General features: G+C 39.9%; 1 long non-coding RNA gene across 1 annotated transcript in view; it reads right to left on the bottom strand.

The window, feature by feature from the left end:
- LOC109199024 (uncharacterized) overlaps positions 1-20,277 on the bottom strand; it is a 24,680-nt gene extending 4,403 nt beyond the window's left edge. Inside the window, exon 1 of the long non-coding RNA XR_003219538.1 lies at positions 20,017-20,277. This is a non-coding gene — a long non-coding RNA (uncharacterized LOC109199024). The remainder of the gene's footprint in view (positions 1-20,016) is intronic.
- Between the last annotated feature and the right edge of the window lie 5,740 nt (positions 20,278-26,017).

The raw sequence follows: 26,017 nt of genomic DNA, 5'->3' as shown, positions 1-26,017 counted from the left end.
AAGACCCAACCTGACATATAGACACAGACGAAAAGGCGCACGCAGACTCAAATGTGCATTCCCACCCCCATATACACAACCAAATACTCGGCACTTACCCAACGTATAGACAGACACACATAGACACTGCATAGATAATCACACTCCCCAAACATACTCTACATCCCAGGTCCATGTACCCCTGTCCCCAGAGGGGCAAGCCGCACCTAGACCCAGGAGGTGTAACCCTCAATCTGACGGCCAGCAGCTCCTCCCAGCTCCCCAGCCCTGACGGCTAACAGAACCGGGGTGAGTGAAGACCCCAAACCTCCCTCCACCCGCTCATATGTAGTATTGCTGTGTGCTGTTCTAAAGTGCATTTAAAACACAGGAGGGCATGGTGCTTCCTGCCAGAGAGCAGCACGGCTCCTCCCAAAAACCCTCACTGTCTATATGCATTAAAATTGAGGGTAGGGCACCAGCGCCAGAGGTGGGTTGGAATACACCGACCATCCTCTGGATGCTGTAAAACGTGCCCACCCCCCAAGGCCCAAGGAGAGATTTTTGTAAAAAAATAAAACGTACAGCCCTGCTATCACTTCCAACATAAATGAAGACTAAAAAATACACAACAGTGAACTTTGTAGGGTTACTGAAGTTGGGCTAGCTGGTATATAATGCTGTGCTAGTGATCGCTAGCGATACAGCTATGTTTGCATAACAAAGCATATCACATTGAGGCTGGAGGATGAACGCAAACTTTTTTCTACTCGATAAAAGTTCCCGATGTTTTTTTTTTGACAAATGCAATCGCATGGAAATACGCTGTAAATGGACCAAACTTCAGTAGGGGGGAACAACTGAGATAATCCATTCACAATACGAGGTTAAGTCACTAATGTAAGATAAGATAACCTTTATTAGTCCCACACATGGGAAATCTGTTTTGTTACAGCAGAATGTAGACAGTGCAAAGTTAGCATAACAATGAAAGGGAATGTTGTATTTCCTAAAAATAGATACCAAAGTCAGCATGTACAGGGGTCCATTCTTCGTACCTCGCTTACTACATCCAAGATCAAATGACACATCCAAGATCAAATCATCGCGCTAACTTTGAGCTCGCTAATCCGGTTCTCCGAACACACCTGTTGTTGACGATTAGTATAGCTGGATGAAGTAATCTGAGATCACTGGGTGGCTTAAAAGGGGCTACGCATCGATAGTAGAAACATTGATCGGCAACCCTGTGATTGGTCGGCGAAGATGTCGAAGGAGCGCGCTCAGTATTTGACGGCAGCAGAGCAAGAACTCTTTATTGAGGGATATCAGGAGTTTCAGAGTTTAATCAAAACGCAGGGGAACACTGCAAAGGCTGCAAAAGCAAGGAGAGAGGGCTGGCAGAAAGTTGCTGACAAATTAAACTCGTAAGTGATCCATGATATTACATATCATGTGATATTATATTATACCACATTATATTATATTACATTATATCCTCTTCCACATTAGAGCCACAACAGGACCCACTAGAACATGGGAACAAGTAAAAGTGAAATATAAGAATATTCTACAGAATGGTAATATTTATCACTTATATTGCTTTTAGTCTCTTGAAAAGAGACCCTGAAATAATCTGTTTGTTTGTTTATAACAGCAACCAAGAAAAGGGCAGAGCAAATAAAGACAGGTGGTGGGTCCTGCACCCCCTCGTCACACCCCTTTTTGTACTGTGACATTTATTGACATTGTGGGTTTTTTTGTGTGTAGTTTGACATAATCACTTTTACCTGTTCCCATGCAAGGGGTGACTGAAGCATGCACAGTAAGTTGGGAAACACACATATTATATATATATATATATATATATATATACATATACATATACATATACATATCTCTATAGAGAGAGAGAGAGAGAGAGAGAGAGGGAGAGAGTGAGTGAGTGTGTGTGTGAGAGAGAGAGAGTGTTAAGTAAATAATACCCTCACGGGAAAATCGATATCTCTCTATGAGCACACTGTCGCGCTGAGCTAAAGGATCCTGTCTATCCCGCAATATACGCTGAATTCTGAAAACTCTGCTTATCAATCTTGCACCATCCGCAATGGGTTGCTCGCGTACAAACGGACAGGACATGGCTGCGACATACTTCCCAAATCCACCTTCGCTTTTATAGCCGTGGTCTCTCATCTTGATTGCACGAAGTAATTTACTATTACTACTCTAAAATATGAATTACATCTGACATAATCTACTACATGACATAGAATGATTAATAGTACATTTCCCTTTTTTTCGGAAATGACCTGTATGTATCTGTATGAAATCAATAAAAGAATCAAATACTGCATTATCTTTAGTTACATTGATAATATTTATTTATGGCAAAACAGTGGAGAAATATCGCTGTTGCTTTCGTATAAATGAAGCGGACATACCTGAGTGGCCGCGATCTAATCCTGTTTACATAAAGTAAGCCTGCTCCCGAGCAGGTTTACGCTTACGGATCTGTTGCTATGACAGCAAGTCCCGGATGAGCTTCGGAGAACCGAATGATCCAAGATCACGCGAAATCGTCAGCAATCAAATCCGGCTAACTTACTTAGCGAGGTACGAAGAACGGACCCCAGGTCCTTCTCAAAAAATTAGCATATTGTGATAAAGTTCATTATTTCCTGTAATGTACTGAAAAACATTAGACTTTGATATATTTTAGGCAATCAGCCTGTGGCACTGCTGAGGAGTTATGGAGGCTCAGGATGCTTCGATAGCGGCCTTAAGCTCACCCAGAGTGTTGGGTCTTGCGTCTCTCAACTTTCTCTTCACAATATCCCACAGATTGTCTATGGGGTTCAGGTCAGGAGAGTTGGCAGGCCAATTAAGCACAGTAATACCATGGTCAGTAAACCATTTACCAGTGGTTTTGGCACTGTGAGCAGGTGCCAGGTCGTGCTGAAAAATGAAATCTTCATCTCCATAAAGCTTTTCAACAGATGGAAGCATGAAGTGCTCCAAAATCTCCTGATAGCTGACACGACTTCCGGTTGGCAGCGAGCAGAATGGTTGCGTAATTCCTGAGCTCCTCGAGGTCGAGCGAATTCCCCCTTAAATTCAAGTTTTCTGACTGCTTCAATGTTTAAAACAATGCCGGGGGGAATAAAGACAAAGAAAAAGAATAAGAAGATACATGAACCAACGGAACAGTGTTCTCCAGAAGAACGAGAGGACACGCACGCTGATATGGCTAACTCAGATGAAGAAGATGGCGAGGGGGCCAATCTCGAGTCTTTGCAAGAGGGCATTAAAAATATCAGCCAACAAATTTTTGACCTCCGGACGGAGATGAAAGCTGACTTCAACGCATTCAAAGAAGACCTCAGGTGTGAGTTGAAAGACGACCTAAAGAAATTCAAAGACAACACAAACCAACAGCTATCGGCTAACAAGCTAGCGCTCCAAGAACACGGCAAGAAACTCGAGGAAGCCGAAACACGAGTGGCGGGGCTTGAAAGCTGGTCAGCGGTGGCTTATGACGTGCTGAGACAATCGCTAATGGAGCAGAGGAAACTAACCGAAAGGCTAGAAAACCTTCAATCTAGATCGAGAAGAAACAACCTGCGAATCTACGGAGTTCCGGAAGGAGAAGAGGGCAGCTCGGTAATGTACTTTGTTGAAAATGTGATCAGAGGAGAGAGGCTATTACCTGATGGCACTGACCCACAAATACAACGGGCTCACCGATCCCTCGGTCCTAAGCCAGGTGCTGATGCCGCTCCCCGTTCCATTGTCGTCTGTTTTCTTCAGTTCAAAACAAAGGAAACCGTCCTCAGAAACGCATGGCAGAAAAAGATCCTCGTCAAAGACAAACTCATCGGTTTCGACCATGATTATACTGCCACGGTAGTACAACAGCGCCGTGCATATAGAGAAGTGAAAAGCGCACTTAAACAAAAGGGCATACAATTCCAATCTCCATTCACAAAACTCCGGATCCACTGGGACACGGACCCTCAGGTGTACCACAATCTGGCAGAGGCGATACGAGAGATGCAGCGTAGGGGATTTACAGTGGAGGAGCCACGCGAAAGAGGAGGATTCGATCCTACGTCTCTACTAGAGCAGCTGGAGCAAGCATCACCATGGCAACCCGTGACCCGGAGAAGCAACAGCGGAGCCATTCAGAGAGTGCGTGACAAACTACAAGAGTTCCAGCGGAGAACAACTTGACTTCGGAGAAGGGTTTGTCTGTACAGAAACTATCTCAGTGTGGGGACAGATAACGTAAACAGTTTAAATATGTATCTGCCTTTCCTGAATAATGAACATGTTCTTTATGGTTCTAGTTGTGTATAATCGCTCTACCTTGAGGTAGAGTTGGATGTCTCGAGACCGGTCTTGGTCTCGAGACCGGTCTCGAGACCACTTTTACGTGGTCTTGGTCTCGTCTTGGTCTCGACGGACTTTTGTCTTGGTCTCGGTCTCGACGGACTTTTGTCTTGTCTCGGTCTTGGTCTCGCTGTTTCGATCTTCCGTTCTCAAATCGACATAGTGTTCCGGAGATTTGGAGTCAACCATTAGCGGAGCGGGGGGGTGGCTTACTGGGCTTAAGCCCGGGTCATTTTTTCAGAAGCATGGGGCACCGTCGTAAATTCCCCCTAATTTTGGTATGATCCGAGCTCAGGTACTAGGCGACTGAGCACAGCACGCATGTGAGCGAGGGGGGAGAAGCTGCTGCCTGCGAGTTTGCTGCAGACAGAGGAGAGCTTAAGTTTGACCAGGTACCAAAGCAAATCATTCGTACTGAACTAATAATGTAAATATGACGGTGTATCACAAAAGATTGATATCAAACTGATCAGTTGGTTGCGTTACTTGCTCTTCGAGTGAATCAACAAATGGATAAATAAAAAGCCGAACAACAATGCTGATTTTTTAGAGAGTCTTAGCCTACATTTCATATTTTCAGTTGTTACCCTCCACGGCTAAACAAACTCTCTAAATCGGTTTCAATTGTGTACTGATGAACACAACAATGGACATAAGAAGCTTCTTTCAAAGAAAAAACTCAGGTAGATGTTATTTTATATATTATGCTTTGTATGTTGTTCAGTATATCTATGCAAAACAAGAGAAATTTCAATACACAGCAGTATATTCACAGATGAAACCAGATATTTACATACACTTTAGGTAGAAAACATAAAAACTATTTTTACTGTTAAACATTAATTTAGAGTAAACTTTTGTTTTAGATAAATAAATGTTGAAATATCTTTTGAATTAGTTTAATGACAGAATAAAGAGAGACAGAGCTGTCTATTTTTATCCCTTTCATCAAATTTAGGAGAACATATACACTAAGTTTATTGTTAATTAATAAGAAAAACTCCAGACATTCCATTCTGAGCTTAAGAAGCTTCTGATAGGTTAGTAGAGTCCATGTGAGTAAATTGGTGGCACAGCTGTGGATGCATATAAGGCAAAACACAGAGCCTGTTTCTGTGACATGTGAAAATCAAGAGATGTCAACCAAAACACCAGGAACAGAATTGTGGAGCTCCATAAGTGTGGCTCAATTTTGAATACAATTTGGTGCCATTTGCAATTAAGAAATACATATAGTTTTTCTCTTTACTCTTAAAGTTAACAAATATGTTTTTTATATTTATCAATCTAAAAAAATAAACATTTAGTCTGATTTGATGTTACAATTAAAAAAGTGTTTGTGCTTTTATCTGAAGAGTATGTAAATATCTGGTTTCAACTGTATATTTGATGATGTTGGTGTTTGGCTTGATTGTCAGCACAAAGAGGGAGAGAGAGGAACAGAGAGGGAGAGAGAGGAGCAGAGAGGGAGATGGAGAATGAGGACAGAACAGAGATCGAACAAGAGCAGGTGAGACACACATGTTAGTCAAATGGTTGTTTGCCAAAACTCATCAGAACATGTATCTAGTACCTGTTTCTTTTTAGATACCATTTGTTACTTTTCAAATTCTATATTTATTAAGTTATGCAGGCTTGTTTGCACAACAAGGCTAAATAATTATATAAACTTTTCAGAATCTAAATAGCGTACTTTGGTAGAATTAAAAAAATAAGTGTAGTGCAGGTCTATGATGATTTTCAGTGCTACTATCATCTAGTTCTGATTCTGGTTCCGTCTTGGTTAAGTCCTAAGTAGTCCTGATTTTGAACTGTTGTAGTCCTGTTTTAATTCCGGATCAGTTCTGGGTCTGGTTGAATTGGGATATAGTCCCTGTGTCTTGATACAGGCCCGACTTTGTTCTGCCTTGCTGCTTAATTAAAAAACTAGTTTAAGGTGTCCTGCATATGTGATATTTATTTTTTTTCCTATATGAAGTCATTCTTTTTTGAACAAAACTCAAAACAGAGCCTAATAATCTTTCAGTCATTTCTACCCTCACTTAATTTCCTTTTGCTGCTCAGCTCTCACACAGTGGCTCAGTTATGCTCCAATCCCTCCATATTGTTGCCAATCACATGCGAGGATATAGGATAATATCATTATGTGAAAAACAGAGAGGGTGAGAGACGCGACAGTCAAGTGGAGCGTGCGTCTGTCCTCTCAGTAAGTGAGTGAGACAGTAGACAGCGGTGAGGAGGGCTGTGCGAAAGCAAAAACACATAAATATGCCTGACGCCTGTAAACGAAGCAGCATCTGGCTGCAGTTTAAAGACTTTTTTTGTCTCGGTCTTGGTTTTGGTCTTGGTCTCGTCTCGACTCGGTCTCGGTCTTGGTCTCGTCTCAACTTGGTCTTGGTCTTGGTCTTGTCTTGGTCTCGATACCCTCTGGTCTTGGTCTTTGTCTTGGTCTCGATACCCTCTGGTCTTGGTCTTGTCTTGGTCTCGGATTAGGCGGTCTTGACTACAAGTCTACCTTGAGGTAGCCAACAACTTAAGATAGGATGAGTGTGACTCAGTTCGGGGTTCTCACTGATTCTTAGAGAGGGCCCTCACTTTCAGTGAGGCTCTCCCTCTCATCATTGTGTGGGGGTGTGTCATTTACCTCATATTGGGAGTCATATTGCAATGCTACTCGAGTTTTGAATTCTACAGTTCTCGTTACTTGTTCATTTATTTGTTCTACCGTGTTTTGGTTTAGGTTTTATTTGCTTTCGAGGTCAGTGGTGGAGGATCATTTTGCTTTTACAACAGTATACTATGCCACAGTGTCTGGAATTAATGTTGCTTAATGTTAACGGCCTGGGTAATCCAATCAAAAGAGTATTAACAAAAATAAAAAAAATAAAATAAGGATATAGTCTTTTTGCAGGAAACCCATTTGTCACCACAAGAGAATGAAAAATTAAAGAAACTTGGATATAGGAAAACATATTATAGCTCCCATGTCAACAGCCATAAAAGAGGGGTGGCCAATCTTATGGCGAACAATTTGTCATTCGAACTCTTTGAAGAAATAAAAGATAAAGTAGGACGGTATATCATTGTGAAGGGCAAAACTTTAAACAGCATCTTGACTCTTGTCTGTATATATGCGCCACCAAATAGTCCCAAATCATTCTTTAAAGATCTTTTTGACCTAATCTCAGTGGAGGCAGAGGGAATTTGTATTTGTGCAGGGGACTTCAACGTAATATTGAATTATAATTTGGACACAACTAGTCAAACTAGATGCAAAACACATATAAGCAGACACTTAAACTTGACACTTGAGGAAACGGGACTGGTGGATGTCTGGAGATTACTGCACCCTTCACAAAGGGACTATACACATTATTCAATTCCACACTCAGTACACACCCGGATTGATTACTTCTTAATGCAAAAGGAAGAATTTCACAGAGTGTTGGACTGTAGAATCGGGGTAGCGGATGTCTCAGATCATAACGCGATTTTTCTGACAATTCAGCTGGACTCACTTCCAAAGAACACAGTTTGGCGCCTTAATGTAGGCCTTCTCAATAATGAATCTATTACAAATGATATTAAACAAGAAATAGATACATTCATTAAAGAGAATGACAACGGAGAAGTGAACCCTCTAATTCTTTGGGATTCAATGAAAGCCGTTCTGCGGGGAAGCTTGATAGCAAAAGCTTCTTTTGTTAAAAAAAAAAAGAATTGAAAAATATAATCAATTGACAAAAAATTTAAAAGAGCTGGAAAAAATCTTCAGGACTAAAAAGCGACCCCATAACACAGAAACAAATTTTAGAGGTTAAAATACAAATGGAAAATTTATTGAATCAGGAAGTGGAAAGAAAGGCAAGATATTTGAGACTAAATTATTATGACCTAGGCCCTAAATCTACCAAATTATTAGCTCGAAAGCAGTAAATAGATACAGCAATACACAAAATTAGAAACCCTATAACTCAAGAGTTGGAAACTAAACCGGAAGAAATAGAAAACATTTTCAACAATTACTACCAAAATCTCTATATGCAAGAAGGAAATGTAGATATACAATCAATAAAAAAAAAAAAAAAAAATGTACTCACTAGACCTACCTACCATCGGGAAAAACCAAAACGAAGTACTTACTAAGGGAATCACAGTAGAAGAACTAAATAAGGCAATCAGTAGACTGAAAGCCAACAAAACTCCAGGTAGTGACGGGTTCCCCGCAGAGTGGTATAAGGTATTTCGGGAGAAGCTTAACCCTATCCTGTTAAGAACTTTGAATTGGATAATTAAGAATGGCCAGATACCCCCATCGCGGAATGATGCTATCGTGTTTTTGATCCCCAAGGAAGGAAAGGATAGAGATAACTGTGCAAATTATAGACCAATATCTATCCTAAATGTAGATTACAAATTGTACACTTCAATTATAGCTAAACGAATCGAACTGTTCATTAATGACATAATTGAGGACGACCAATGTGGATTCGTCCCAGGGAGGCAAACACAGGTCAATATCAGGAGGACATTACACATACTTCACAAAATTGACAGTAATAAATGGGATGCAGCTCTTGTTAGTCTGGACGCCGAAAAGGCTTTCAACAGGGTAGGGTGGGGATTCTTGTATCAGACCTTAGAAAGATTTGGTTTCACTGAAGACTCAATAAAATTAATAAGAGCAGGGTATCACCAACCTGTAGCTAGACTTAAAATAAATGGATCCCTATCAGCAAGATTCAGCTTGCATCACGGAACAAGGCAGGAATGCGGATTAAGTCCCATACTCTTTGCATTATATATTGAACCTCTGGCTCAAGCAATACGACAAGAGGTAGATATAAAAGGGGTCTCTATAGGAAAAAGGGAACATAAAATAGGATTATTTGCGGATGATGTGATATTGTATCTGAGGGACTTGAACACCTCCCTTCCTAAACTTCTGGAAGTAATAGCAGAATTTCATGAATACTCGGGATATAAACTCAACATCACAAAAACACAAATGATTCACTTCAATTATGTACCGAGCAAAGAAATTAAAGAAGGCTTTAATATCAGTTGGAAAACTAAAGAAATCAGATATTTGGGTGTCTTCATAACAAGAAGCCCAGCTTCATTGTACACTTCAAATTCAATTCCGATCACGGATGATATTAGAAAAGACGTGGAGAGGTGGCCAACATACCCGTTAGACTTTAGCAGCAAGATAAATGTGATAAAAATGAATGTAATGCCAAGGCTGCTGTACATTTTCCAGGCACTGCCGGTTAAAATTCCATCTCTACAGTTTGAAGCCTGGGATAGAATGTTGTCGAGATTCATATGGGGAGGTAAAAAGGCAAGAATACGCTTCTCCACTCTGCAGTTGCCAAAGGACAAAGGGGGTATGGCTTTGCCTAACCTTAAAGTATATTTTCAGGCAGCGCAATTGCGCCCTTTATGTCTATGGTGTGACAATTCATACACCGCAAAGTGGAAACAGATTGAGACACAGGATAGCATGGACTACAATGTCCAGACATTGTTAGGAGAAAATACCTTAACTGACATTATTGAGTCAAAACTCGATCCCATATCCCAGTTTTCAGTACATATGTGGCACTCTATTGTCAAACATTTAAAACTGCAAAATGACCATAGGAAGTTGAGATGGATAGCCTTGGACAAGAGTTTTAAACCAGGACAGTATGACAGGTCTTTCAAAGAGTGGACCAACAGAGGCCTAACTGCTTTCTGCTTAATTACAAAAAAGGACAAAGTTAGGAGCTTCCAAGACCTTAAAGACATGTTTGACTTGGAAAATCAGGATTTTTTTCGATATCTACAACTTCGAGATTATTACAATAAAGAGATAGCTGAGGCTGAGATGATTAACCCTCTAATTGAAACAATGTGCGACGCCTACCAGCAGAAAACTACTAAACTAGTATCCAAATTATACTCTAATTTGATGAAGAATCAAAGATTTACCTCTTTATATGTAAAGACAAAATGGGAACAGGAACTAAAACTATCAATTACAGATGAAACATGGTACCAGTTATGTGGTTCGCTTCAAACGTCTACAAATTCCCTACAGTGGCGGGAATTTAATTGGAAATGCCTTATCAGGTTTTTTTTAATCACTCCTCACATTAGGAGTAAGCAGTTGGGCATACAGCAGCCTTGTTGGAGAACCTGTGGTGAATTGGCAGCTAACCACTCCCATATTTTCTGGTCTTGCTCTAAAATTAACCCATTCTGGACAACAGTTAATGATACCTAACAAAAAGTCCTGGGTTACAAAGTCCCTGAGGACTGTACTGTTTTATTTTTAGGAAATATTGATGATAGCGTTAAAAGAGAGGACTTATATTTAACTAAGATCCTTCTTACGGCAGCAAGAAAAGCCATTACCAGGCTTTACCTTAAGCCTGAGGCCCCAACTTTCCTTCACTGGACAAGCATAATTCAAAAAGTATACATAACAGAAAAATTAACTTTCGCACTAAGACTGAAAGTACAGCTCTTCACTCCGAACTGGAAGAAATGGTCAATGTTTATTATTTCTGACACAGGAATTGACTTTACTCTATGAGTACTGTCTCTTATCTGGGAAGCATAACAACGACATGTATTCCCCTGAGGATTTTTATAGATGTAACCTCTATTGTTACTATTATTATGGTGTGTGTGCTTTATCTTTAGATCTGCATATGATCTGTACGAGGAGTTCGGTGGCAGAAACCCATATTACTGCCCTTTTTGTGGACAAACGTTCTAATCTTTACAAATATTCAACATGACGGCTTGGTTCCACATAGAGATCTTAAATTTGTATTCTATTTTATGATTACATTCTAACTAGAAATGGGGTTTCTGCGGCCGAACCAATCTCCTACTCACTGCAACTCCTCCACTGCCTCTTTCTGTTTTAAATTTTTTTTTTTCTGTTTGCTTTTACTTTTTGATTACTAGTGTTGGGAGAGATTCTTTTATTGTTACCATATAACCTGCCTTATGATAAATGCATTGAGAACATGTTTTACAGCATTATTTTATCAGTAATATTTCTTACAGGGTTCATATTGCATTGAATATGTTTGTCATCACATTCATTCTATTCACAGGTTTAGTTCATTTTATACACATTGCATATCTGTGCTTGTTTAGAGTTGATGTTCCATCCAAGAGGGTTTTAAGCTTCACTGGTGAGAGTGTCCAGGTGATACATGTTGAGGGAAGATGAGAACATAGCAGGTTAATTGCATGCATGCTTACAATACACATAAATCTAGCAACAGGCCTGAGCGAAGGCCCAAGTGTCTTCTGTTCCTTCTTGAGACTTGCTGCAATTTAGTCTACTTAGTGATTAATGACGAGTGTCCATTATTAGCTCTTAGAGACCCTGAAGCTTGAAGTTTATTACCGTAAAAGGCAAGTGATATAGAAAAGAGAAGTTACATGTCTGTTTATAGTTATTAGAGATGTACAAGATGTACCCTTGTCTGTAAACAATGACTGTACACAATGTATTTTTGACCTGTATTGATGTGTATGTGTGGGCGTTAATTTTCTATGCTATAAAACCAGCATTCAATGTATTTTTGTCAGAGGAAGACATATGCTGATGTTTCCTCTCTTAATAAACTCATCGTTTGATTGCACTTTTCTGGAGCCTCCGTCGTTTGTTGTCTGGTCTGCAGTTGATCGATCTCGCTTCACTAGGTAATGTCCTTTGAGTACTTTCTGTTTGTTAAAAAGTAAAAAATGCTAATAAAAAGAGATTTGCAAAAAAAAAAAAAAGAAAAAGAAAAGTTACCCACTAGAATTTGTCTGTTAAGTTTCAGAATTTTCATAGTGATGACACAGATAAAAATATGCTCTCAGCTGTAAGAAGGACGTCTTTATTTTTTATAGCACACACACAGAAAAAAGTGTGCGTTATTGCAGAGAGTATATAACGGGAGGTGGAAATAGCCGATAAGATGCATTGTGATTGCATGTGATGCGCATGTATATGCTGGTGATCGTCAATAAAGCTTCTCTCTGTGGGTACTTGACACTGTACTTGAGGCATTTTGGCATTTCCTTCTCCCCAGTCTTCCTCCAGACTCTGGCACCTTGATTTCCGAATGACATGCAAAAGTTGCTTTCATCCGAAAAAAAGTACTTTGGACCACTGAGCAACAGTCCAGTGCTGCTTCTCTGTAGCCCAGGTCAGGCGCTTCTGCCGCTGTTTCTGGTTCAAAAGTGGCTTGACCTGGAGAATGAGGCACCTGTAGCCCATTTCCTGCACACGCCTGTACATGGTGGCTCTGGATGTTTCTACTCCAGACTCAGTCCACTTCTTCCGCAGGTCCCCCAAGGTCTGGAATCGGTTCTTCTCTACAATCTTCCTCAGGGTCCGGTCACCTCTTCTCGTTGTGCAGTGTTTTCTGCCACACTTTTTCCTACCCACAGACTTCCCACTGAGGTGCCTTGATACAGCACTCTGGAAACAGCCTATTCGTTCAGAAATTTCTTTCTGTGTCTTACCCTCTTGCTTGAGCGTGTCCATGATGGCCTTCTGGACAGCAGTCAGGTCGGCAGTCTTACCCATGATTGCGGTTTTGAGTAATGAATCAGCTGGGAGGCTTTAAAAGCCTCGGGAATCTTTTGCAGGTGTTTAGAGTTAATTCGTTGATTCAGATGGTTAGGTTAATAGCTCATTTAGAGAACCTTTTCATGATATGCTAATTTTTTGAGATAGGAATTTGGGGTTTTATGAGCTATGTATGCCAAAATCATCAATATTAAAACAATGAAAGGCTTGAACTACTTCAGTTGTGTGTAATGAATCTAAAATATATCAAAGTCTAATGTTTATCAGTACATTACAGGAAATAATGAACTTTATCACAATATGCAAATTGTTTGAGAAGGACCTGTACATGGAGAACAGAGTTGGACCCAAAACAGACCCCTATGGCACACCACAACACACAGGGGTGGAGGAAGAGAAAAAAAATAGAAAAAGACCTCTCTGACAAATAAGATTTAAACCATGATAAAACCATGCCTTTTAGACCAACAACGTGTTCAAGTCTCGATAAAAGAATGCTGTGTCAAAGGCAGCAGTCAAATCTAAAAGGACTAAAACAACAGAGCAACCTGAGTCGACAGTTAAAAGAAGATCATTAAAAACTTGTAAAAGTGCAGTCTCAGTACTGTGAAGAGATTTAAAACCAGACTGGAACACTTCACAAATGCCATGAGTGTCTAAAAAGGTCTGAAGTTGCTTGAAAAGAACCTTTTCCAAAATTTTGGACTTAAGAGAGTTTAGAAATTGGCCTGAAGTTAGAAAGTACATTTGGATCAAGAATTTTCTTCTTAGTAATGGGTTGCACAACAGCATGTTTAAAAAACAGCTGGTACACAACTTGTTGACAATGAAGTATTTAATAAAAATAAAATACTAGGCCCAATGGCATGAAGAGTTTCTTTAAGGAGGCGAGAAGGAAGAATATCTTGTGGGGAATTAGACAGTCTTAAGTGATCAATTACTTCCTTCAGTGCAGAAAAAGTCAAAGGCTCAAACTGCTGAAAAACAGCCAAGCATTTACAAGGTGGATCTAGGTCTAACACTGCCTGGGAATACAGTGTTCGTAAGGTTGAGATTTTTTTAATGAAGTGATTCAAAAAGTTTTCACAAAGTGCAAAGGAAGCCTCCATAGGAACAGTGGCACAGGGGTTAATCACAGAATTAAAAATATTAAAAATAACTCGGGGCTTATGAAAGTTGGTAGAAATTACACCGGATAGGAAAGCAGATTTTGCAGCTTTAACAGTTTTCTGATATTTTGTTAAGCAGTCATGCAGGATGCCCAAAGACACCTGGAGCTTGTTTTCTTTCCATTTTCCCCCTGCACGTCGACATTTACGTCTGAGAGTGCGGGTGGTTTCATTCAGCCAAGGTTGATGTGAAGATTTGTTGCGTTTAGTCCTTAGTGGAGCAACAGAGTCAAGGATAGTGGAGCATATTGAGTTAAAAAGGTTAGCTAGGTCATCAGCTGATAGTTTCGCACCGGGGTTGGTATCACAGAGGACCGAGTTAGTAAAAGCAGAGGAAAAGCGAGCAGCAGTCACTGAATTTATCATGCGCATCTGATGCACAGGTCGCTCGCTGTCCAACTCCACGTTACGCACTGTACATAACTGGGAAATGATCCAATATCCCACAGTCCTTGATTTCTGTAATACAGACATCAAGACCATATGCAAGCACCTGATCAAGTGTATGACCTTTCTTGTGAGTTGGATCACTCACCCACTCAGTGAGATTAAAAGTGTCAATAAGGGCAAGGAAATCTTTTACTAGTCGTCCAGTTTCACAGCATGCATGGATGTTAAAATCACCAGCAATTAAAACACGGTCATATCCTAACATAAGATTCCCCAGTACGTCAGCAAAATTGAGATTAAAATCCTTAATGCATTTCGGTGGACGATAAACCACCGCGCAGACAGATGATGGAGTGCAGTTCATTTCCAAAAGCTGCCCCTCAAAGCTTCCATATGAAACAGGTGGCAGTTGCCGACAGCGAAAATCGCTTTTAAATACTGAAGCTAGCCTTCCACCTCTACCATTGGTCTGGAGAGATGAAAAATGAACAATCGGGGGGAAGGACTTCCGAGAAAGAAGAAAACTCACCACGTCCAAGTCAAGTTGCCATCAGGAATATAAAATCCAGTCCCGACGAGATATAAAAGTCATCTAGGATGAAAGTCAGCTGATCAGCTGATCATTGATTTGATGATTATAGTAGCAACAGCAGGTCCTCACAGATACTGTCTTTACAAAAGATAAAAATAAAAACTAGGCCATTGTTTATTGGCAGACCAAGACAGCCACCCTGGGGCGCACTGACAGAGGCGAGGCTGCCGGACACTGGCGCCACCGGGCCCTCTGACCACCACCAGTAGGCAACGGGTGAAGTGTCTTGCCCAAGGACACAACGACCAAGACTGTCCAAGCCGGGGCTCGAACCGGTAACCTTCCGATTACAAGGCGAACTCTCAACTCTTGAGCCATGATCGCCCCAAAGTTAAATATAAATTAAATATAAGTTAAAGTTAAATATAATAAATACTGATAAAAAGCATGTAAACATATGTTTAATTAATATGTACGTATGTATATGTAATATATAAATGGTGTGGGGGCAGGACTTTGTCCTTTAGAGTGTGTTTGTTAGATTCACTGAGCGACCAATCAGTGGCCGGTCTTACCCTCCTCCCCCAGTCTGTGCGCGCTGCTCAGACACCTGCGTGTGCCTTCGTGTGCTAGTCAGATACGCCAGAGACACAGACGGTGAAAGGTCCATTTACCCGTACGGTGAAGAAGCTGCTGAATAGTCTCATTAACGTCCTTATTTCGGTGGAAATAGTAAGAGTGATACTGTATTCCAAAGGCCGTGAGCCAGCGTGAGCACTGTGAAGCCCCGTGTAGCATTTGTTGCTTCACATGGTCAGGTTTTTTTCCTTTGCTTATTTGGATTGGATTGGGTTGGTTTTGAGGACCTGAGAAGAATCGAGGATCCCTTTTCCAGTACTGGATGGCGAGCCCAGCCCAAAGAGCCGGATTAACTGGTAGATTGTAACCCGACTGGTTACAAACACACTGAGTGACTATTGAACATTGACAGACTGAATTTAACTTAAAAAAAAAAAAAGACACAAAAGACAATATATCCTTGGGTCGACCATTTGTGGGGTTTGTTTTATTTTATTTTGTTTTCAAGAAGCGCGCTCTACTTTTGTTAAATGTGCACAACCTGCTAAACTTTAATAATAATAGTAATAATAATAATAATTTAACGCATTTTTGTTTGAAAATGCATCGTTTTCTCTCCATTTTGGCATCTGGACCACACTGAGATGGAGTTTTCACTGATGGAAAGCGCAGTGGTTTGAAAACGCTCTTGAAAACGAGTCCTTTTTGGTCCTTTTCTTTTTAAAGTTCACTTTTAAGGTATTCCTCCTTAGGGTCCAGCTTCATACAATGGGGAAAAATATGTCCGTAATCCAAAGACGGCAAAGTGGGGGAAAAGAGGGGAAAAAACAAAGAATGGTCCTACCGGCTCGCCACTTCCATATGAAGAAGATCAATTCAAAGGGGGGAAAAAACCTGACCTGTAGGCCAGAAAAATGTCCATTAGCACATCAAGTTCGATTCAGTTTACCGCTAAACAAATACATTTTTCTGCAAGTCTATGTAACAATGCGAATCATGAATAATCATCATCATTATCATCATCATCATCAGTCACAAACGTACAACAGTTAAATTATTAATCTTCTTGGCTACATAGCTTAATCTATACATTCCAGTGGCATTCGCTACAAACAAATACAAAATCAACAATAAAGAAAAACAACTGTCTAACAGACAGCATAGCCGAATTCAAGGCAACACAAAACAATAATCATTCAATTGCACTTTGTTTCATAGTAAGCCCATTTAAGTGCTTAAGTAAATAAAGGTGTTCGAAAACAGCGGTTTTTGTTGTAGTTCTGCTCGCGGTGGGAACGCCACCGAACAAAGTCATTTTTTAATCGCGAAAACGATCGACTGGTTACTGACAACTAAAAGGTTGTTATTGGTAGATATTAAGGACACTTACCGCTGAGGTGAAACGAGTTTATAGACAAACTGAGGGGAGAAAACGCTTTGTTTTCCAACGCCGTTCTAAACGCCATAAGCTTACAGCCACAGCAGGAGTCGAACCCGGAAGTATCCCTCCACAGTCGGTTTTCATAATTGCCGCGACGTGGAAGGAGCCAACCAGGAGAGGGACCTCAAATCAGCTGACGTGGGTCATGTGACAGGGTGTAGTTCAGATGGGTTACAAATACATCTAAAAACGGTGGATTTGCGTTGCAGTGTGGACAGCGAAAACGGAAACTTTCTAAAACGATGACGCATGTTAACCTTATGATGCAGTCATGTGACCAATTAAACTAAGGTAGCAGAGGGCATTGCACAGCAGTTGTTTTGTTTGCTCTCAATTTTGACAGTCCTGTTAAAGATTAATATCAGTCTGTACATGCTCCAGATTTCTTGAAATTATTTAACTCTCAATCACTTTTGCAACTTTTTACTTTTGTGTTACTCACAGCAACAAGTCCACCTCATTGTTAGTCCATTTAAAAAACTGTGCTTTTCCTCAACATTTTGCTGCCACGTTTCAAAGAGCCGGTGTTCCGGGAATCCATCCTACCCATTGTTTCAGCACATGCGCAAAACCATTCTACCTTTGTTAATTGGAGCCACAAGCATACTTTAACAGCTAAAATTCAGTGGCAAACCATCCCACCCTTGTCAATAACAGCTAGAAACATACTCTGATGGGTAAGTGCCACACCATGATACCTTTGTGAATGTTACCTACAAGCATACTTTAACGGGAAAAGTTAAGTGGCAAACCGTCATACCTACTTAAATTTGTGCTGGAATTACTCTGTGACAGCAGAAATGTGCATAAACTACTTACGGTAGGACATTTTGCCAAAGTAGGATAGTTTGTCAGAACACCAGAAAGTAAATAAGCAGCAGACAGAAATGAGGCAGGTCGAATCTTCTTGTGTTTCGCCCATGCGCAGTACTGGCAAATAAGCATTTTCGCCCGTTTCAATCTGGATGCGCAACGCTGTGAAAACGACTGAAAATGCTAGTGTGGACACGGAATGTTTTCAGAAGAGAACGCCGTTTTCCAATCTATCCGGGCCAATGTGGACGCAGCCTCATTCTTCTCTCAACGTCTTCACAATAAACTGTGAACAGATACTGAGGAGAGCTGCAGAAGACCTCATCCAGGAGCTGTTGAATTATGATTCTTTTTGATGGTAGCAATCAGGCGGAGACTTTTACTTCCAAAATCAGACGTCTTCATTTGCGCTGGGAGCAGGCACGATGTTGGCCCATTTTTGGGGGTGCTTCAGCCAGAGCGATGGCGGCTGAGATGCAGCAGAGCGGAGGTTGAGTGTCTGGCTTAAAACAGGACATGTTAGCTGCATTTAACCTTCAGTTACTCTTTATATAGTTAGGTAGGACTCAGACCATGTTTCTTTTTAGCAGAAAAACATCACACCCAGGTAACCTGCAGTGTTGAAAACATCTTTTCTGATGATGTTTGCTACTCTACAATCCGTCCTACTCTGTAGTAAAATCAGCCACATCTAATCGTCCTGTTGCTCCCATTGAAATTTATATAGACTATTTAAAATCTAAAACTTAAGATTGTCCGTAGCCTGCTGTTGTTACCACTGTCCTGTTTGCAATAGATACTGAGAGAGGACTCTTTGTTAGTGATTTTAATAGTATTTTTTTCATATTAATGTAAATTTTCATCTAATTGAATACACTCTATTTGTGTATGATTGTCAGTCTAAAGAGGGAGAGAGAAAAGGGGAACGTGAGGAGAAAGTACAAGGTCAGGAAAAACCAGGTAAAAAAAAAAAAAACAGACAACTGACAGGCAAAACAGAAACTGTTAAACTGACAAAGAGACAAAACCTGATTTTACTCATACAATCTGGAAGTTGTGTTCTCCCTATATTAAAGCTGCTATACAGAATCTGCAAAACAAACTGGGTTGAAACATTTTTGACCCTCTTTAACAACATTCCAACATAACATTATCATTGATTAGGGAGATTAAAATTAATGATATATTTTATGTGGTTCAGCCACAACTCTATTAAAACCTCAGCCAGTATTAGGTAGGCCAACTTTTGGACCATCTAGTTGTCTGTATGACTGCTGCAGTACGTACATCACATTTGCGCACTATGAGAAAGTGGCAAACGGTGCCCTGGTGGAGTGAGGAGCTGTAAAGAGAAGCAGATGCTCTGTTTATATTCTAAAAATGTTTTAAGCTTGTTTCAAAGATTCTGTACTGCAGCTTTAAATGTTTTCCAAAAGCACACATACACTTATCAGTGTTTCTTAAACTTTTTACAGTGTGTACCACCTGATAAAAATGTCAAGCTCTCCCAAGTACCACTATGAAAGCATGAGACTGATAAATCTTACAACACAAAATTATTATTATTCAATTAGTAAAATTAGTATCTGCACTAAAGATTTTTTCATACACTGTATACATTCTACCACAGGCAAAGTTGCCTCCATTTTTATAGTTTTTATTCATATTTTGACATAATTTATTCTGTTTTGGGAGTGTTTTTTAATGGTCTGATCCTAGAATCGCCCCTGGCTGGGAGTAAATAAAATACAGATGCATCTGGAGATCATCCTATGAAGTCCTATTCTAAAGGCTGATCTGAGGAGCATTCCTCACACAACCCTGCTCAGTAGGCTTCCACTAGTCTCTCTCTATTATTCACCCTGGGGTTGCCCTCCCCCAGGCTTGTACCTGTGGCTTCCTGTCCTGGGGGTGGAGGTTGGCTGTTCTCCTGCCCTGCACCCTTTTGTTCATATTCAAAGACTATTTTTTTATATGTACTCTTACCCCCTAACAACCGCCATAATATAATGTTGCAAGCAATCACGAACTCTACAGTCTGTCTAACTCCAGTGTATACCAAGCAATCTATTATTCTCAACAGAGATAAACTCAACATAAACTGAACCCACATTAAAGTTAGCTCGATGGTTACCTTTAGAAACTCCGCGATAAAGCCGGAAGTCTTTCCAAACAGGAAACAGATCAGGGAGCAGAGACCCACGTGGTTCACGCTGATCTCAGCTACAATCCAGTAGACAAGGGTGCAGATCGATGCAGATATCGATCCAAACGTTGGTAGTGGTATATGTTCCTGTAAGTTTACTACTTTACTCCCGTTTCATGAAAAAGCAGCTCTCTCTGCTCGACTCCTCTCCTGCACACACACTTTGCTCCGCCCCGTTTTCCCTGCTCTGCTGTGATTTGTGGCTGTGTGGTCACGTGACTCAGCTGCACAACCCTTCCCTAAACTCTTACCTTAGCCTCGAGGAAAACGTCATCGTGAGAAGGAGAATTGCTAAGGACTCAGGGAAAGAGAGGATCGGTGCTGAGAATTGGAACAGCCTTTTTTTAGTAGTGCACACAGCTAACTAGTGTTACTGTGTTAGATGCCTGAATGTTGCCCATGGTCTGATGGGAAATAATGTTTTCTTTTTTTATTATCTGTTTTATTGGGACAGCAGATGAACAAAACAATTGTATGCATTTTTACACTTTCTTTGCTGTTACATTTTTAAGTTTTAATTAAAAAAATTAAAGAAGAAGGAAAAAAGAAAAAAAGAGAGACGAAAAAAAAGGGGACTAGGGTTGGAGGGCAGCAGGGCAGGTAGGTTTACATAATACTCAGGGTTGTAACATCTTATACAAAATCACACCTCATATGCTTAACATAGTCTGTCCATTTAGACCATATTCCGTAGACGGTATCCCTCTGAAGTTTAAGAGAAAATGACACTTTTCCCATCGTATAGATCTCTTGTACAGAATGTATCCAGTCTTCCATCGTTGGTGGTTCAGGCTTTAGCCATCTTCTCATAAGAGGCTTTTTACTTGCGGCCAGTAGGATATACAGGAGTCTTCTCTCGTTGGAATTCAGTTTATCCACTGGTACATTGCACAAAAAATGGTCTCAAAAGTTGAAGGAAAAACAAAAGAAAAAACATTTTGTAAATGATCATGGATTAGAGACCAATACTGGCGAATAACTTTACAGTTCCAAAAGATGTGGAAATGGTTGGCTCCGTCTCCCCCACATCTCCAACATTTATCACCAATTCCTCGATATCTTTGTTGAGCAGGGGTAATGAAAAATCTCATAATGCTTTTCCAGCTAAATTCACGCCAAACATTAGACCCAGTGGTAGCCCATTGTATCTTGCATGCGTGAGCCCAACACTTGTCTGTAATTGACAAATTACCATCCTTTTCCTACTTCGCTTTAATATACAGAGTGCTGTAATTTTTACACTGTAGGATGCTGTTGTATAATTTGGAAATAATTTTACTTTGCGCTCCAGATTTGGTTAGTAATAAGAATGTTTCTACAAATTGTAATTCGTTTAGGTTCACTTTTAAGTTTTGATTAAAGTAATTTCTGATCTGTAGGTATCTAAAAAAAATCATCTGGCCCCAAGTCATGTTTACTCCTTAAAGATTCAAAGCTTTAAAATGCTCCCTTATGGACACATGAATAATAATTAGTTATACCCTTTGCAATCCAGTTTTTTAATCTAATATCATATTGATTTGGAGTAAAATCTGAATCATATAAACACCATCTTAAAACTTTAGAGGCATTTTCCAAACCACCAATTTTTATTACTTCTTTCCAAGCAGATATCATTATTTGTAGTATAGGTTTATCTGCCATATATATTTTATTCTGCAGTTTTATATTAACGCTGAAACTTTAATTCTTTTTACTATTGTTCCTTCAACATCTTTCCATCCGGCGGTGTAGTCTGGACAATAGAGACAAATCAGTGGTCTTAACTGAGCTGCATAGTAATATTCTCGCAGACAGGGAACCCCACGATCTCCCTTTTCTTTCTTTAATTGGAGCGTTTTATATTTAACTCTAGCTTTTTTCCCATTCCAGATATATTTTGACAATATTCTATCCCATGCCACAAACTGTTTTTGTGGTATAGCAATCAGTAAAGACTGAAACAAATATAGCAGTCGGGGGAGAATATTTAATCTGATTGATTCAATCCTTGATTGTAGGTCCAAAAATGGAATAGTGTTCCATCTTTGTATATCTGATTTTATAGATCTCTTTAGAGGGGCATAGTTGGCATTGAACATTTTGGTGATGTCACGATGTATTTCCACCCCTAAATACCTAATGCTATCTGCATCCCTTTTCCATTTATAACAATTCTTAATTTCAACTGGTGGTTCATAGTTTAAAGTTAATACCTGCGTTTTATTTACATTGACCTTATATCCCGATAAAGAACCATATTGTGATAGTGCTTCCATGATTTGAGGGAGTGCCTGTGAGGGATAGGTTAATGTTAAAAGTATGTCGTCAGCAAATAATGCTAATTTCTAGTGACGGCCCTCTTGAAGCTGACGCTCCGGAGCGTGTGTCGAAAAAAACAACACACTGGTTCAGAAGCACTGTGTCGAGGCTTGCTTCGTTTGGCAAAAGTCACGTGACCAGTGACGTCCGAAGCTTCATTACGCACGTAACTGCTTCGGTACCTGATTCAAATGGAAGGAAGTGAATCATTCACGGGATTTGTGGAGTGTTTTGATGGTGGCAGATAGCGAACCACTGATCATTCTACTGAGAGATTTGGTTCTGTTGTGTGGGAGTATTTTGAGTTGATTTTGGTCGGTGGGTTTTCCAGCTTTGTGTTCTGGGTGTTTGCTCTTGTTTTGTGTGTGTTTATTTTATCTGAAAACGGGAAAAACTTAAAATGTCAAAAATCTGCTTTTCATAATATAAATATCATTAAATAACTTTAGAAGACCTTCCATTTGACTCATAACATTTAATGTTATAAAAAGATATATTTTATTAAAAAAAATAATCTTAAAATGTTAGTCTACAAAATGTGCAGCAATTTAATATATTTGTTCTCTTTAGCTGATAGTTTGTGGAGCCATAACTGCATCTCTACCAGTTTTTCTGCACTCCAGCCTCTTCTGTGCCATGTGAAGGGATTTTCCTTAAGGCAGGAGAAATTATCTCCACGAAAATGAACAGGTTCGGCCATCGCACAGTGGAACTAATTTTCTTCTTAAATAAAAATGAAAAGGGGTTTCCTTAAATGCATCATGTTTTGAATTTGCAAGTTCATAAGCATTTTCGATTTCCATTTCACAATCAATTCTACTCCCAGGTCAAAAATATGTATAAGAAAATTTCCCTAATATAATATTATTTATAAATATACCCCTCCCACGATTAACTGCATAAGTACATGGAGGCAGGACCTCACAGCAGAAGCATACTGCATAATGTGCATTATTATATATATGTTATATGTAACGTGGTATTTTTCAATTATTGTATTTACCAACATCAAGAAGTCACAAGCAAAGAAAGACCAAACCATGGTGCATTTTCAAACAAGGAAAGTTTACTGGTCAAAATTATTTATTAAACAAATAAACTACATTTTTTAACACCAAAAAATACGCGTTCAAAGCAACACAACAGCAGCCCAATAGGGCTTTGGAGCGTGATGTCACAGGAGTGGGCGTGGAAAGGATTTTGGCCCGATCCGCCATTTTCGGGGTCTAGCAAGTGAAAAGGGAGCGAAGGCACACACAACAACCATGGTTCGTATTTGCTGTGCGGTCGGCTGCAATGTTCGATCGCACGACCGGCAAGAGAATAAGCTTGAAAAGGGTTTATCTTTTCATTCTTTCCCAACCTGGAAGCAACATGAGGCAGCTCGTGTATCGATGTTACCAAACGAAGGCGTCTAGCCTGGATAGCAGCTGTGAGACCAGCTGATATCCAGTTCTCTTCCATCTCCAAATATCTGTTGGTGCTCCAGACATTTTCATTCCGGTAAGTTCTAAATATGTTCATATCACTCTTTATAGCCTATTAGTTTTATTTTCGATGCGCTCTGAGGTCATAGCAAATTAGTACAAACATCCTACTGAGTGATTTTGCAGAACTATCTTCTATTTATAGAGTTGCTAATTATTTGGCATTATTGCAGCAAACCAGCCTATGAAATGGATGAAACACATCGTGACTGGGTTCCAGGGCTACATAAGGGACCTGCTTCAAACATACCACCATGCCAATCAGATTACTTCTTCCATGTGAGGGTGAAGAGGTGCCCCTTCAGGATAAGATGGTGAAGATTTGCTGCGTTTGTTGAACAGTGTGGTAGTAAAACCAGGGAAAATGAAACTTGCTCCTGTTAAATATTCTTAAGTCTTTTGCTGTATAAATAGTGGGGGTTTTTTTTTCAAAAGATACAGTAAATAATGTTAGTAGTGTGTGATATCATGTTAACACTGTCATGATTTTATGTAAACATTTTGTCTTTTGTAAACTATAAATGACATGGATTCTACATTGTAACTGATGTGATTTTCTATAAAGTGGTTTTAATAATAAAAAAGAGGCAAAAATTAGTTTGTTTCTTTATTCAACTTTTGAACAGTGGTACTCAGTCAGTACATATTCAGTAAATGCAAATTATTTACCTGGCAGTGCACTACAGGCATAAATCTAGACCCCTAGACAAAACATTATGGCATTATAGCAGTGACAACTCCTCCACAGTAGCAGGTGGGATTTTTCTTTTTTGAGGACGGCTCCTTTTACCTTTCAATACGGATGGTCTGTTTATGTTTTGATCAAGAGCCTTTTTTTGGGCAGCTGAAGAGGAGAAGTCTATCTTATGGCCAACCTCTGACTGTATCTTGGTCACATTACCAGGCAAAACCCAGTATGCAGGTTCATCTGTAACAGTCCTCGTGCCACGGATCAACACTGTTGCTTCTAGATTAAACAGAAGAGCAGCGACATGGATGCAGGTCTCCACGACTCCGGCCATACAGGTGCAGTGGGCGGCTTCAACCTTCCCTGTGATGCTCACAGTGACCCATGGCTGCAATGCTGGTTCATTCAGTCTTTGAGAGTGCAGCACCTGAAACACACACAGACAAAGTTCAATTAAAGACAAGAACTATGAGCCAAGGCCGACATAAATGTGTTTTATCTACTTTATCATAAATGTAACAAAGTGTTTAGAAAGTTAGCACATACATGTAATTTTTCATTTCTTTGTGTCCATCTATAGAACGCTGCATGTTATAGTGTAAATCTGCCTGTTCTCTGTCAGAAACCTGCCTGCAGAAAATCAACCTAAAGTATGTAATGCAAGGATGTAATCACTTTAGAGATGGAGAAAGCATAAAGTGACAATTATGAATCACTTAATATGATAAGGAGATTCTGCAGGTCATTAATCAATGTATAAAACTAAAATAAAATGTATTTTTTGTGACACAAGATACAAATATTGAAGCAAGATCTATAATTAGAATTATTTATAATAAATATGAATAAATCAGTGCAATTTCTTTAACCATAAAGAATAACTAAGTCCTTCAGGACAATGTCACATCAATGCACTGAACTCACTATGTTATCCACCTAACAGAGCCTCCACATGTTCTCACTGTAATTTCCCCTCATGAATGAATTTATGCTGCACTAATCTGAATGTTTGCAGGGAAATCAAACGTATTTCACACGCAGTACTCGAGCTGACTTACCTTTGTTTGAATGACGACTTGTATGCGCTGACTCCACAGATAAGGTACGAAAATATGTCAGTAGCGGTTGCTCTTCAGGGTTTCTACTCCACGGCAGTGTTTCATACGGGTCCACATTTCCAATGCACGCTATTTTCTGCAAGTACCGCTGCTTCGCCTCTGGACGCAATCGGTCTCTATACCATCCGTTTTCTTTGGAGCTGCTTTTAAGCATGATTCTTGTCGTCGTCGTTCCAACACTGTGTCTCTTTTGATTCGTAGACCCCGAAAATGGCGCCGCGCTCCGCGGCGTGACGTCAACTCCAAAGCCCTATATCAGACAGAATTCCACTCTGTACAGTGAGCAATCATTATGAAGCAGTTGGTTTTATTTTGTGGATTCAAGCTGCTCTTCA

The sequence above is a fragment of the Oreochromis niloticus genome, linkage group LG3 (genome assembly GCF_001858045.2).
Source record: "Oreochromis niloticus isolate F11D_XX linkage group LG3, O_niloticus_UMD_NMBU, whole genome shotgun sequence".
NCBI lineage: Eukaryota > Metazoa > Chordata > Actinopteri > Cichliformes > Cichlidae > Oreochromis > Oreochromis niloticus.
The sequence above is the reverse complement of the archived record's forward strand: the minus strand, read 5'-3'. Positions and strand labels throughout refer to the sequence as shown.